Here is a 15,147-nt window from a genome sequence, read left to right on the forward strand (position 1 = left end):
TATCTGATAGGCAAAGCTATGAAGGATTTATAACTGAATAACTTCAGAAATTATGTGTGTATCCTAAAGGCCACTGATGATTCTACTCTGTCTCTCATCAGAGTCACAAAGAAATGAACCTGAGATCTTCATCCATAAAGATATGCCAGTGACATTGTGAACAAAGACACTTTTCCTTTCCACTTCAGTTCCTTGTACTAGAACTATTTTGGTTTTATTTCACCTGGTGGTATGAAGTAGATAGGCAGAGAAGGGTGAAAAACCCACAACTTCCTACAATAGCCCTGAACAGTAGAAAGGTGTGTTGCTTCAACTAGAAATACTCTTCCTCCTTCAGCATAATCTGGCAATGGTGGAGCACTTTATGGCATTGTATCCCCTTTATAAAGAAGGCAATCATCTGTTTCAGCAATGCTATTCAAATCCTAGCAGCAGCTGGAATTAAAAAGCTGCAAATAACCATAGTCTGATATAAAAGATTTCAATGGAATTGAATATTCAGGAATATATCTGTCCCTGTCTTTCCAGTGTATTTTTTTATCCTTAGTGTTGTTCATTTATCTGTTTTCTTTTCCTGTTTATAGTTCTTCTTTTTTTATCTCTCTTTTTTTAAAAATTATTTTACTAGTTCTTAGTTTACTCTCTCTGAGTTTAGGGCAGAAGAGACATTTGCATAATAATATCTACCATTATAAAGGACATAAATATGGAAAGAAAACAAAATTTAAAAGCAAAGAAGTAGTAGAAGTTTTTTTAATTTTTCAAATAAAAGTCAAGTTGCTGTTTTCTAATATAACCCATTATTGTGGATACACTAAATCAAAGAAATAAGGCAATTTTAATTTTAGTGAAATTGCATAAACATTACAAAATTTTCATTTTAACATCTTCTTAACATTTAATATTTTTTAATGATCTTTTAACATTACCTGAATTATGACTAACATCTGGGTCTGAAGCCATATAACATAATAATCTAGCAATTGTATCAGACAAGACACTGAAAGCTTCACTAAAGAAACTGCTTAATTTACCTACGTGTCCATAGAAGTGCTATGGACATTTTCAAAGACTCCAATGGATACAGTTCTGTCATAGGCAAAGAACCCTTCAAAGCATTAAGGTAGATCTGGGCTACCTTTTACAATTTCCATCTTGCCCTCCTTCAGATTACTGGCTACTAGGGTAAGCAAATTATCTATTTAATTCAGTGAAATCAAATAACAGTGGCAGAAGACTGGGTTATTGTCAAGTGCATGAGTAAAATAGCTATGATATATCCTTTTTTTAAAAAAGAAAATTTTCTTAATACATATAGGCTCTTAGTAGGTGTTCACATGTCCTCATCATGTTAATCTGTGAAGATTTTAATATAAAGTAACATATCTTTAAAGAGTCTCTTTGTCTGAATGTAATAATTTCTTTGTAGTTATGACTATCAAGACCACAGATACACCTAAATCTACATCTAAAATGAAAAAGACTGTGGGAGAAAAAGGATATTTTTTGAATAAAATATTTTAGGAAAAAGTACAATATTTTCAGCAATAAATCATATTAATAACAGAATATTAATAGCAATCTATTTGAAAAGTTTGCTTTTAATTTGTTTGCAATGGATTAGAAATCCATTTCCTCATATTATTTTTTTAAATAAAAACCCTGAATTAATTTCAGAAACTGAATGAATTTTAACAGCATTAACACTGAGAGTCCTAAAGTACCCATGAGAAATATATACTTGCTTAAGCACTCAGAACTAAAATTGCATGAAAAATTAAAAGTAGACTTTCTTCTATTCATTACAATCCCTCTTGGAAATGCAAATGCAATACTGTCATCATTCGAAGATCTGTTTCAAATCCACATTACTGCATATTCTTCCAGTTTGTATCGGTATTTAAAAAAGGTAAAAGCAAACCCCTTCAAGTTATTCCTTAAATGCCACACTGGGAAGAATGAAGTTTACTTGAGCATGGAACATCTTTTGCAAACAATTTCTGCAGTGCGTTTTAGATGTAGTTTTTCACTGTTTAATTGATTACAAAAATATGTGCTGCAGTTTGCAGAATTTTTTCATTTTCATAACATTTCTTGAAGCTCAGCCATCCTGCGATAAAAAAGCTGTCAGGTGGCCAGGGGTGGCTGCGGCTCAACGTTCCCAACAGTTATTTTTGTAGCATGCAGAAAACAAATGAGTATGTAGAATTATCTGCTCCATATACATTTCCATTTAAATAAACATTTACATTTAAATTTATATTTTCACCTTTAGACACCTTCCTTTGCAACAAAGTGAATTAGATACAGCCATATTTTTCCACTAGTATTTGCTATCTAAATATTGGTGGAAATTCAGGTCGTAAGTATAGGAGGAAATTTTTAAAATTTTTCCTTTTTCTGAGAGAAAACATTAACCAGATACTTCCCAGGGATCTTACAGTGTCTTCTAAAGTAATTCTGCTATTATGAGTAGAATTTTCTGCTTGAAATTCTGTTCTAACAGTGAACAAAATGGCCTCAGATGTTTAGCAATAAAGCCTTTCAGACTGTGCTTCCTCATGCAGCGTATGTCCTATCCAAGACTCATTTCTCTCTAGTACTCATTTTCTCTACTTTGATTTGGAAAGAAAACCTTGAAGGATGAATCTTCCTGAACGAAAATCCCTTCCTCACCTTATACTTCCCAGTAACATGGAAACGATCACTTTGCTAAAGTTCAGCAAACCAGTTGCTGACTGAAACTACTCTCTAACCTGTTGTTAGTTAATATCATCTACAATAATTCTTCCCAATGTTACCTGAGGGTCATCAAGCTCTCACTGACAGAGCCTGCATTTCTAATTGTTATAAACAGACGTCCTGAATTAGTTAGTATCACGTGAATGGTATTTATGTACATTTTACATGCGTGCGCACACACATAGATAATAGCTAGGCAGCCGGTTTGCTGGTATGCATCACTGCTTATCATGCTGATTATAATCATCTCATTGCTACCTTATTCTTCCTCCATCTGTTTGTTGCATCCATCTGGTGTCTATTGTCTTATAATGAGATTGCAAGTTCTTTGTGGTGGGGAGAACTTCCTTGTTATTTGTTTGTATGCAGTTAGGAAGAATGGTTTGATGATATTCAAAGTGTTACTGTGGTTTAGATGATGGTAATAAGAATGATCTAAATAACTTTTTTTCCCCTACTCAGAACAGTTTGAAGGAAAGATTCAGAAAGTCATTTCAATATTGGTATGGTAACATGACTAAGGATGAACTGATTTTAGGAAAGATTTATTTGAAAAACATCTCATTTAAAATAATTTTTCCAATCTTTTCAAGTTAATTGACTTTCTAGAAAAAAGGAAAATTTAGTATGCAAATAAAACACTTAAAATTCTTTGACTTCAGCGTCCATGCAACAGATGTCTACTCAGATGATGCAACTAAATTTTTTTCTTTTCCTCTAGATGTGTCTCTCAGAGGTCTATGTTGGGACCAGCGTTACTTCCTGTCTTTGTTAATGACCTAGATGAAGGGTTGAGTGCACCCTTAGCAAGTTTGCAGATGTCACCAAACTTTGTGGTGCAATTGACACACCTGAAGGACAGGATACCATCCAGACGGATCTGGACAAGCTCTAGAAGTGGGTCCACGGGATTCATATGATTTAACAAGAAAGACCAAGTGCAACGGGCTGCACTTGGGTCCGAGCAAACCCCAGTATCAACACAGGCTGGGGGATGAAAAGATGGAGAGCAGCCCTGAGGAGGACTTGGGGGTGCTGGGGGATGAGAGGCTGGACATGACCCAGCAATGTGAGCTCACAGCCCAGAGAGCCAAACGTGTCCTGGGCAGCATCCAAAGCAGTGTGGGCAGCAGGGACAGGGAAGGGATTCTGCCCCTCTGCTCTGCTCTGGTGACACCCCACCTGCAGTGCTGCATCCAGCTCTGGGGTCCCCAATGTAGGAAGGACATTGATCAGTTGGAGCAGGTCCAGAGGAGGCCACCAAGTTGATTAGAGGGAGGGATTACCTCTCCTATGACGGAAGGCTAAGAGAATTGGGATTGTTCAGCCTGGAGAAGAGAAGGCTTCAGGGTGACCTAATTGCAGCCTCCCAACACACCTGATGAGAACCTATAAGATAGATGGAGAGAGACTTTTTACAAGGGCATTTAGTGATAGGATGAAGGCAATAGCTTTAAACTGAAAGAGAGTAGGTTTAGATTAGGCATAAGGAAGAAATTACTTACTGTGAGGGTGGTGAGGCTCTGGAACAAGTTGGCCAGAGAAGTCATGGAGGCCCTGTCCCTGTGAGTGTTCAAAGCCAGGCTGGATGTGGCTTTGAGCAATCTGATGTAGTGGAATGTGTCCCTGCCCATGGCAAGGAGATTGGAGCTATATGATCTCTAACATGGCTGTTAGACTGGAAGACAGCTTCCAATCTAAGCCATTCTATGAATCTATGAGTTAAAGAGAAACTCAAAAACACTTGTTACATTGGTTAAACCAAATTTGCCAGTTAAGATGACATTTTATATTATGATGATTTTATTCTTTCAGAATGGTCTGTAATGAAAAAGTGAGTTTTGACTTAAGGACATCTTGGAGAAAAAAAAAATTGATTTTCTGGGAAATTTTTACTTAATTTATTTTCTTTAAACCTGTATGTTTTTAACTGCAATTGTGGAAGTCACTGCAAGGGAGTGAAACTCAGAACTGGACTGCTATTTCCATCTGCTTCCCAAATTCTCTCCCCTTACCCTTCCTTAAGCACAAAATGTAGTGAATGAGAATCAAGTCAGGCAAAATTAAATATTGCCCTAAAGACACCCCTGAAGCACGGGGAGGACAGTGCTTACTTACAATTTTCGTGTAACTTCATGCATTGGCCTAGTCATAATTCCCACTTGTTTTGCTGTATTAAACTAACATGTAGATTATTTCCTCTTTAAAATTTATTTTCCCACTCTAAGTGGTACATGAAGATTAAAAACCAACAATATGTAAATGCCAGAAGGACTGCATTTTAAAACCACACAGCAAACTTAAACCTTGTAGGTTATCAAGTGTCAAGGACTTTTAAACTTTTAAACAGCATTATGAATAAGCTGTTTCAGACTTCACAAAGTTTTCATTTTATTTTAGGATTAATTGTTCAGTGGAAAAAGGATATTTTTCTCATGTTAGAGTAGCTGCCTACTTCTGATACTGATGAATTTTTTAAGAAATTTGAAACTCCTATATAATTAGTTGTTAAGAACTTATTAACTGCCATTCATGTCATATTCATTAGCTCATGAAATAAAATCTGACTTTTTACTTCTTATCTTTCATGATTTATTTAAGAGATAATAAGTTTGGCTTAAAAAATATCAAATGAAAAGTATAAAAATAATCTCTGTAAGTAAAAATTTCAAACATCATACCTGATCTTTTGTTCTTAAAAACAGAAATTTGTGATGGAGAGGAGGATGGATAGATAGAAGGACTGGGTAGATACAGATTTTCCATACAACTTTACTGTTACATAGATGTGAACCTGTAATATATTGATCTCTAAAAATTCCCATTATTTAATCTATTATTACCTTACTACAGCAACGATGAGTAGCTGGAAAATGTGTGCAGTGTAGCAAAATATCCATGGATATAGTGTCTATACCAAGGACCAAGTTCTTACCAGAGAATAGGCTTTGGCATTGGCTTTTCACATAGCTGTTACATTGACCCAGCTATTTTGGTGAACCAAAACCAAGAAGTTCAAACAGTGCCTGGGGAAACTGGAGTCCACATGGGGAGGGTGAGAGAGAGACACACAGACAGTGTGTGTACATGTGTGTGTCTACAACTTGCACACGGAGGGTACAGCTCCTCAGAGGGAGGAAGAAAGGAAGTGATGGGGCAAGTGAGCCATTCTTTGCTGTCCCAGCAGGAATAATTCATGATTTTACTGACCAAAAATACCTGTTCCAGCTTAGCGTTGATGTCAAAAATAAGCCTGTGATCTGCAGATCATGAATGACACAGCTGCCTGCCCATCATGCTGGGAATGAGTAGGGACGAGAGCTCAGCCAAGCTCTCCTCATGTGCCTGAGTGACGCTTGTTGTGACACTTATTATTGGCCTGTTCTATGTTAAAGGGAGATAATCACACTTGAGAGAGTGAGACCAAACTGCCCTTCACCTTTAATGAAACTTCATTTTGGCTGTTAAAGCCTTTTCCTTCTGTATTGGTGCTTGTAATACAAAATTACAATACAGCAGCAGGACCTCTAAAGGATTGAGGGTGGCCAATTGTGTCAGAGGAGTCGAAGGGTAGGTGGGAGCAGCCGGAAGCAATCAGAGGAGGTGTAGTCTATGTGAAGGTGGTTACTTTTTAGGTAGGTTTACAAATAGAGTTGAAGAGAGACTGGTTGGATTGGGCAGAGGGGGAGTGAATTTCAGGGGGCTGCTGTAGCCTCAAGTGCATTCCATAGTTGTGCTTTTCCCTCTTCTTAGCTCTGTAATCAATTTCTTGGGGTTTGGGGTTCTTTGTTGTTTTTTTTAAAGAGCATTTTTATAGAAAGTTGTTCCTATTTAAAAAAAAAAAAAAAAAAAAGACTCAAAGTTTACTTAAACGTGCCTAAATTTTGTTTGCTTGTTTTTTTTCTAAGTTTGAGTGCATGGTACATTTTAACCTTTATACTTACAGCTTGCCTTTGATCTGCCATAAAGGTTACAGAAGAGAATAAAAATGAGTCAACAAGATTAAAATATGCATCCCTGTGTGTGAACACTGGCATTGATCTTATGTCTATAGTTTCTATCTTTTTCACATAGGAATAACAATAAAGGAAGCAAAATTTTAAATATATATAAATGCATTCTGTACACAGACAAATACAAAAATGCAATCAATATTTGGTTCTCCTAGTAATGTTGATTACTCCTAGAAGAAAATCACACTGCATTTCTGAGAGGATTTGCACCATAATTTCTGCCTTTGTGAGTATGTTCAAACACATATTCACCTTACACTAATGTTTGCTGCTAACCCTAAGCTGGTAAATGTCCTATGGCTCATAACTATGTTATTACAATTCATAAAATTGAAGTTAATAGTTTCCAAGAAGTTTGACCATCTGCTAATTCATTTAACCATAGTCACATTAAAGAACCAGTTTATTTTTACTTTCAAATCTAAAATATCCTTTGACCACAGTGAGATTTAAAGCATGAAATTTGACAGGATATTCAGGCAGGAGAACTGACAGTTGAAACAAAAATTGTTTTCAGACACTTAAACTCCAGCAGCTCTTCGCAGAAAGATGCTAGAACTCCACCACTAAGATCCCTTAATCATATACATAATTTCTTTTATTTTTATTACTGTTTTTAAGGAATAACTTGGAAAAAAAGGAGAAAACAGTTCTTCAATTTATCACTACAACCAAGGTAGCTGATACGCAAGAACTTAATTTGCAGTGAAAAGAAACATTTATAATTTGCAAAATAAAAATCATTATTAGTTTGATACTTAAGAATATTGTGTTTAATCATACACTTTGTTTAATGACGTCTATTATTCATGTGAAGTTGAGAACTGTATTTTAAAAAGTTGTATAAGTTAATAGAGCTGTAAAATCTCAAGCACTTTTTTTTGTATGTTTTTAATCACTAAGAGCAAAAGTCTCACTGAAAAAAAAAATGCACGACCAATAAATAGAAAACCTTGACTTCCAGTTGCATTTTGGTATGTATTTTCTCATGAACCCTTCAGCACTGAGCCATAAACTAAGGAGTTTTACAAACAAGGCAAACTAAAGAGAGATGTTCAGGAGTAAAGCAGAAGTATAAACATGAGTGCAAATGAGAGGAAGACGTTTGAATCTGAATGGTCAGTTAATGATTCAATTAGTTTTTCACTTTGTTAAACTACGATAATCCTTCTCTACTAGGTCTCCATATTGAAGCCTGCTGAAAGAAAGAATGTAAAGTACCTTCAGAAAATTCTAAGAAAAAAGAGTATAGCTTTTTGTAAACCATTGCCGCTTCCCAACAAAATGCTCCTTGTAAACAGTAATGGGGATGCCAGACAGATATTTTACTAAGTCTAAGATTTTGAACAGGCTTGGTCTGAATAAAAGCTATCAGTCTGAAGTGATTCCCTCAGTTAGGCAGGCTGATTGAAGTGCAAGCCTGGCTTCAGGACTGGTGATAACCTAGTAAATCATATGTACTGTGACTTATCGCTTTAACCTTTCCTATTCTCATCACTTAGTATTTATCTTTCCACCATACACTTTAACTTCTTTTTTCCATTTTCCACTCTTTCTCCCCTCCCCAACTTGGAAGTTTCCTTAATATCTTCTCCATTTCTCCATATTGCAGAGATATGGAAATAGAGCTTTCAATACTGCACATACCTATACATATATCTGTATGTACAGATACATGTATATGAATATTTTACCATATGAAGGCTCTGTGAAGATGGCATTATGATTCGTGGTTTCTGAAAGGCAGATGTCCAGAGAGGTGACTGAGACTGTTTATTATGACTGGTGCTAGTGCTTGCAAACAACTGTTTAAAATATACAATGATTGGCATTTGGCAGTGAGGTAGCACAAAACTCCCAGCTCTTTGTGTTGTGCTGAAATTAAGCAGGGGTTACATAGAGTCAAATAACTGTTAAGTAATGACTTACATTAATGGATTATTTTAAAATCCTGAGAAGTTATCTGATTACTTTACAGGCCAACAAATAAAGCAGTTTATGCAACTACTTTTCTTGGCAATCCTGTCATTCCCAGCCACGGAGTGAATGATTATTAATGAATGATGTTATGGTAGCCATGGTGTTCAGTATGGCCTCAGTCTCACTACATAATTTGAATGCCTCATGCAAACAGTTAGACACTTTTAATCTATTGCTCCTATGAGAAAGTAATCATGAGCAGAAAATTGATTACCATTTTTTGGATCCCATAATGTCTTAACCACTTTCAGTAAGAAACAAGGTGATGTCTACATATAATCTTTTCCAGCAAGGGTAAACGTTTGTGCTGGTATAGTGTAAGGCTTCTGTAGATTTCATGAGCTCCTGAAATTGATCTGAATGAGAATTTATTCTTATAAGAGTTAGACGAAAATGATAAGATCTGCCTCATTCATATTGCCTATTCATGTATTTTAAACTGATTTATGTTAATTACCTGCAATGTTACTATATATACCAGGGATGGAAAAGAAAAGGAGAGTGCAAATTTCTTCTTGTAGGGTGTGGACTGAGCAGGCAGAGGTATGGGAGCTTCAGTCCTTCTCACTTCCTGTGTACATAAACTGGCTTTCCTCCTGTTCAACCCTACACACAAGCACAGGCTTCCATATCAGTGTTTCACCTGCCACAGCCATGTTGTTTGCCTCATAGGCCCATCCTCCTTCACTCCCGTCAGTTTTGGCAAGGGCTATTGCAACAAAATCTGACTGTTTTAGATGGGAGAGTCACATAAGCCTCACAAAATGCCTGTTAATATTTCTAGATTATAATGAAAATATTTTTCACCTATTAATCAGATTTCCCCATATATATTTATGAAGGGATGGAAAGGAAACTAGAACAAGGACATTGTAAATAAATTAGGATGAAACTAACATTGGAACAAAGCACTATACAATCCTCTTTTTAGCACTTAAAATACACAATAAAAGATGTGTGTGGGTGTTCTGCATCAGCTTGGATTTCGCATTTTAAAAATTCCAAATGTTGGTTAAAGCTATAATTATGTTTCAAAATACTTTTTTTTTAACATGATGCTTTGTGTTTTTAATACCATGTATCAAATATCCTCAATTAAATAACAAATGTGTTGTGCAATTGCTATTATTATGAAAGCTGCTGGGTGTATACCAGTACCCTCTGCAGGAACAAACACTTTTTTTTTAAACAATAAACATAACTTGTCAGTTCCTTCAACTTTACATGTTAATGAGATTCATTTATTTCTTAAGCATCTAAACTTCCATTTTAACCACTGAAGGGACATTTTTATTCAATTCATCAATGCAATAAATGTAACTCATTGTATTACTGCAAAATTGCTAGCTCTTAAATATAAAATTAATCCTGTTTTTTACTTAGACTTTTTATCTGACTCATTACAATGTTTTTTTAATTTTAAGTTAACAAATTTTTCTTCAAGTAAGAAGGAACATTTCTGCCTAGGGATGACTGCAAGCCCTTAAGTAAATTCTGAGATGATGAATATATTCTTTAAATTTCCCAGTGATGAGAAAGATCTCAGTTCCTCTACTTCGAGTTTTGGTTTGTGTGTGTGTGAAAGGAACATTGCTATAGACGAGTAAAGATGTATACGCAGTTACATATGCTTGCCTACATTTGAAAACTTTATAAACCTCCTTAAAAGAAAAAAGTATCTAATCATAGATTGAAGAAGTTATATAGAAATAAATACATGTATGCTAAGGACTTAAAAAACCCAAACCAAACCACAAAAGCAAGGGAATGCTAGGATGTAGAAAGAAGTCAGAAAATACAACTATAGCGATTCTTACCTAGTTCCAGGGCCTCTGACTTTTGAAAGACACTAGAAATGTGCAACGCAAATAGTCTATTTCATACCTAAATTACTCAGCAAAGTTTCTTCTAGGGCCTTGGTTGTTCAAATATTAATGTGGGGTAGCAGTTTTCAGGCACACAGACCCACTGTCTCAAAGAGTAAAAAAAAAAAAAACCAAAAAGAAAAAGGTTATTTCATTAGTGACAACATTTTAAAATTAAAAGCTCAGTTTGTGTTGATAATAACTTCAGTCTCTTTCCTACCATGCTTGTGAGCTATTATGCAATAAAACAACAACTACTACAGCAAATAAAAGTATAGGAAAACACCAGCTAGCTATTTCAGAAGGTCATCTGTGACAATGTTTTAGCTTAATTTAAAAATACCCAAATGAGATCACAAGAAACCAAGTATTCTTTTCCATCCTGCTCTTTCTTAATTATTCATTTGTCTGATATAATTCACAGCAATGGTTTACATGCAAATTGCAGATTTAAAATGTTACAAAATAGAACTCAAGCCTTTTTTTTTCCTCAATGCCTTTTGGTGCATTATAGCATAGATAATTTAGATTCAAGCTGTTCTAAGTGCATACAATTATATGTGATTTAGGTCATTCACCCTACAGTAGGCCAACTAATATTTTCATTTTAAATCAAAGTGGAATTTTTCCAGTGCTAAAGCTTTCAGAATGTGTAGAATATAACCCTTGTGGATAGGGTTCATAGATATCTTGGGTATACATATTCTCCCACAACTTGTCAAAATTCAGCATTTACTTCTGAAATGCTTCTATGATTAAGATTTTTTTCTTTCTTCCTTTCTTTTCCTTGTCCATAATCTTTCAGCTAAATCCTCAGGATCCTTGTCACTACTAAACTGGCTTAAGGTCTTTTTTCCAGATGAGGTTAAAAACTACAAAGCTTGTGAATGCAAAGGTAACCAAGAAGATATTTTCTTTTCAGATGAAGAAATGATAGAGCTTAAGCATGCAGAAAAGTGAGACAAATAAAATTTGATAACAGTTGCAGACTTGTATTATTGTATGTAAATAAAAAGGAGCTCAGGATTCCTTTACATATAAGTCTTTATTATCTTGGGCCCTTTATGTAGAACTACTGTGTTTTTATGTATTCCTTTTCCACAGGAAAGTATTAATGATATCCCATGAAACTGGTACTTCAGTTTATTTATTGCCATTAGCAGAGGCCAGAGAAAGACTAGACTAAGGAGTCCTGCTTTAATGGCAAACCAGTCTTTGGTTTAAGCCAAAAACCAGCTGAAAATTACAGTCCAAGTATCGTAAGAGTAAATCCAAGAGGGCTGATTGTTTTTAGGGCCCAAAAGAGGCTGCTTGGTCTACTAAGGCTTTCAGAACATTAAATGTTTTTCCCTTCCCTGCCTTTCAGCTGTACCCCAAAATATTTGACAATTAAGTATGTACAGACACTATATTTACTATACCAGATGCAATGTTCACAGTTATTTCACTGAAAATGATCAATTGTGAGCTCACATTGACCACTCATTCTAACAACTCATGGTTTCCTTTCAGCCAAGATGAGGCAAAGCAAGAGGAGCCTTAAATATATTACAAAGTCATAATTAGTTGAAGGTAAACCCAACAAAATAAAGTATTTTCTAGAAAATGTAGCAGACAACAATCTCTTTTTTCTTTCTCCCTAGAATATATAATTGTTATCCTCAGGCAAACATTTATAGCATATTGTACAATAAAGAAATTAAGTAAATTTATCTAAAATACTAAATACTCGAAGTCTGAATTTCCACCATATATTTCAAGTCTATTAGCATGTAGGTGCTTAAAAGTCCCAATGATATAAGAATTATTTACTTAAACGGAGACAAATTGCACAAATATTGGATTTTCACACTACCATTCAACCACTGGATTACTTCTCTTACTACATTTCCCTGAAATGGTATACTTTAAATGTAAATAAAATGTTTGTGGCACTTTTTAGTTGCCGTGGTCAGATTGACAACTGAGTGATGGATTCCTACCATTGGACATAAAAGAATACAATTTTTAAAGCACAGTGTAATATTAAGAAAGCTCGACACAGACATTAGGAAGATAAACATTACAAGAGAGGCAGAAATACCAACAACAAAAAAATCCTGATTTCCTGAAATTGCTGCTACATGCAAGGAAAATTGTGATTCATGGGCAGAAAGAAGCAAGAACCACCAAAGCGGTCTTCACAGAAAATGATAAATCCTCAAATTAGAGCTATATTTAAAAAGAAGAAATCTTTAATAGGATCTTTAACAGATTTAATTTTGTAATAAATCCACAGAGGTAATAATTTTATTAATAAATTGTTTTTATGGCCCAGAAATCCAGTGGCACAGCCACAAGCTATTAAGCTTGCCAGAAGGTGTGTGCAAACTGCCTCTTTGGGACTGACTATTCGTATTCCACGCTACTTTCTGGAAGGTGTCTGGAAGCAGGCTGTGTGATCTAGCTGTCTCAGGACAGAAGCAGACGAGTTATCACCTCAGAAAAGTAATGGGGCAAATGCCCAGACATTCATATGATTCCAAAGGCAGGGAAATGCTTCCCAGTATATCTTAGTTTGCTATCAAGATCCAGCCATGGTGAAAGCAGTGAAGGAGTAAAAACTCAAGATCAGGGCATATGAAGACTCTTTCAGGTTTTCATTGTGTTCTTCTGGTACCTTTTCCTCCTCTACTGTATGATATCCATTCAGCATCTCTGTCAGTGTAATCAGTATAAATCCTCTAGTGAATGGGAGATTACATAGGATTAAGGCACTGCCTATTCAGCTGGCTGTAGCCTCAGTTTCTTTATGTTTTTATTCTTTCCTCAGTGGGCTATTGAAAAAAATAATAGTAATAAAAATATTTCTTCTGGTTCATATAAGACATCTAATATGGATTTTATCATGGGTACTTTTGGTGCTTAATAAAAAGAAGCAGCTTCCTTCTATGTTCTAATTACTGAAAAGAGAATGTTTCAGCTATTTCTGGAAAATATATTTTATGCGGAACAATAGAGATACATGAGTTTTTAAAGGTGGCTCTGAACATCCCATTTTCAGCTTTTGTTTAAAATATTGTTAATTCTAAGCAAATAATTTAACCCTTTAGGCCTCAGTTTTTGGTCCACAAACTGCAACCAATGAAGATTTTTCTCATCTCACTTGTGTTTGTCTTTGAATTTTTCAAGAACAAAAATCCAATCTCCAATTTCAAAAATGTGTGTATATTTACAAAGGAATTGATGTATCAATATATTTAATAAACTCCAGTGGAAGAATTTTCCTTAAATAATGTACACCACAGCAAAGAAATTACAGGATATTTGGCAAGGTCATGACCCATAAAACTTCCAGATTTCCAGTTCTAAAGTTGATTTGCAGGGGAAGATTTCTTGTTAATATGTGCATTTCTTCTTAAAAAGCTCCTCTTGAGTTGTCAGAGTGTGTATGTATCCTTTCATCTTCACCTCACAATGGAGAAAAAGACTAGCAAAAAGTGAAGAAAGAATGTTTATCCTACCGTTTCTCTGTTTTAAAACTTTACACATTTAAACACAAAATCCCTTGCATACAGACTTCATCAGCTGCACAAAAAAAGTTATTTATATCTGCTCAAAATATTCCCCGAGAGGCATGTCTGCCTCACACAGTGGAGTGTTGTGCAATGATCTCTGTGCTGTCTTTGAGCAAGTTGGTGCATCTGCCCAGCAGCAAACAGCTGAGAGGTTGCCAGTGGGTGCGACATCATTGGTGCGTTACTCAGTGCAGGCATGCCCTGGGTTTGCCGTGCTGCTCTCCTTTGGTTCTTGCCTCTCTGTGCAAACACCTCCACCCATCCACACTGATTTTTAGAACAAAAGATATCAAACGGACAGCAAACCTGAATTAAAACCTTAAGATCACCTACCTTTAGAATTTGGAAAGCTTCAGTTCTGATCTAGTGTTCCTGCCTGACTCAGTTTGCTTTATCTGTAACCAAAGCAAAATCTTGGACTGGACACACACAGGTGCCACGCACATTTGGATTTGCATCTAGGACTTAATAATTTTTGTGACTGGTGACACCATTCATTGATTTCACAGGCCTAGTATACTTTGAAATCTTATGGGGAGTATCTAATTGGCTAAATCAGATTAAGAGACTGACTCAGGTATTAAATACGTTACATACTTGAGGTAAAGCTGATCTTCAATCAGCTTTTTTTCAGAGAGAGACTCAAGGGAGCAGGAGAATTGGTCCAGTTGTCCACACACAGGCATCCAGTGACATTTGGGATACCTGCAGTTACTCTTCCAGGTCTCTAGTCTCTGACAAGTTTTATGTCATATCTGCCCCTTTTGTGTAGATGTTTCAGATACCCTGAGAAATCTCAAACGACACTGGATGCCTGTGTGTGGTCATCATAGACAATTGAATCATGGCCTAAGTGTTTACAATAAGCATCTGTCATACCTGTAGACATCTACAAAGATAAAATTTAATTCAAAATCAAGACACCTAAATTTAGGTGTCCACATGCAGTTACTTCAAATTACATCAAGTGTTTATATGTAGACAACTCAG

Source organism: Corvus cornix, chromosome 3 (assembly GCF_000738735.6).
Source record: "Corvus cornix cornix isolate S_Up_H32 chromosome 3, ASM73873v5, whole genome shotgun sequence".
Classification (NCBI taxonomy): Eukaryota; Metazoa; Chordata; class Aves; order Passeriformes; family Corvidae; genus Corvus; species Corvus cornix.